The following is a 1,229-nucleotide window of genomic DNA, read 5'->3' as shown; positions in this document are numbered from 1 at the left end:
GGTGGGGTGTGGGGGGGGGGGGAGGGGGGGAAGTATGTAAAAATTACTGCAAACAGCATCTAGTTTCTTTACTTTTAAACAATCCTATATATTTCAAAGTTGCAATGTAAAAGTTGTTAGCCACTAATCAAAAGAGAGATTGCTGAGTGGCTACATGGCCACTTCTTACAAGAAACCTACTGGTAGTGAGTTATCTCTGTAGATGAACAAAAATTAACTATATTCAGAAAGCTTTCTTATTTGGTGTCGAGACGTTTTGGATTTTTTGTTTTCTTTTTAATTTAGGAGCAGGGGGAAATGTAGCCTCTAATATGCCCCTTCAGTTGAGTAACTTCTAGGTGAAGTCAAAGCTGAGACTCAGAACTGCCCCATAAGCCCCATAACCTCCAGTGGCAGGGTAAAGACTGTAGCTGTAAAGCATTTCACCATTTAAATTAGAACAGGAACATTTTAACAAGTAGTAAGGTAAATTTTTAGGGGTGTCAAGTACATAAAAGTGTTAGCAAACAGCAAAATTAATAAGCATATTTCAGGTATCTATTAGCCATATATTATAAAGCCACTCTTAAAAAACTAAGCCCTCTAGCACAAAATACACCTGACTTTCCAAATGGGACAGAAAAGGGAAAAAAGAAGTGATCAATACAGAATATTCTAAATGATAACATTCTGACTCTAGAAAAAGTTTACCAAGTATGGGCTTACCTTTACTTGGTGCTGATTTTCTCACAGAAGCTACATGGTCTTCAGAAATAGCAAGACGCCTTAGCACATCAGCCAATGCTGCTTTTAGCACAGTGATTTCATCTTCTTGTTGCTGTACTCTCAGCTCCAGGGCTGAAAGACGGTCCTGGACATCAGATGTGCTCGCAGCTGAGATGCTATCATCTGTACAGTGGGAAAGCAGAGTAGAAAGAGGGATTTAACCGACTTGTTCTAAACTAAAAGCTGCAGAAAGAAGTATGTACAGCATGAGTATGTCTGTCCAATCATTTTGAAATACTGAAGATGTTTAAACAAACATATTCAGGCAAACAAGGAATAGCAGTTATGTTAAATGTGTCAAACTAATGCTTCAAGACAGAAACGTTACTAATCACGAGCTAAAACAGAAGGAGTGTTGCCCTATTACAACCAGAAGAGACAATGTCCATTCTGTTAAAATAGCATAGAAATAAAAACAAGCTTACTAGCAAAAGGAAGACTGAAATTAAGCTTATTTAAATAGC

General features: G+C 37.7%; 1 protein-coding gene across 1 annotated transcript in view; it reads right to left on the bottom strand.

Moving 5' to 3' along the window:
* Nucleotides 1–882, bottom strand: part of LOC104163546 (echinoderm microtubule-associated protein-like 4) — a gene marked incomplete at its 3' end in the record, with an annotated part of 66,455 nt that extends 65,573 nt beyond the window's left edge. Inside the window, exon 1 of the mRNA XM_009702588.1 lies at nt 706–882. The remainder of the gene's footprint in view (nt 1–705) is intronic.
* Nucleotides 883–1,229: the final 347 nt, after the last annotated feature.

The sequence above is a fragment of the Cariama cristata genome, unplaced genomic scaffold (assembly GCF_000690535.1).
Source record: "Cariama cristata isolate BGI_N322 unplaced genomic scaffold, ASM69053v1 scaffold18290, whole genome shotgun sequence".
NCBI lineage: Eukaryota > Metazoa > Chordata > Aves > Cariamiformes > Cariamidae > Cariama > Cariama cristata.
Note: the sequence above shows the minus strand (reverse complement) of the source record. Positions and strands in the feature narration are given on the sequence as shown.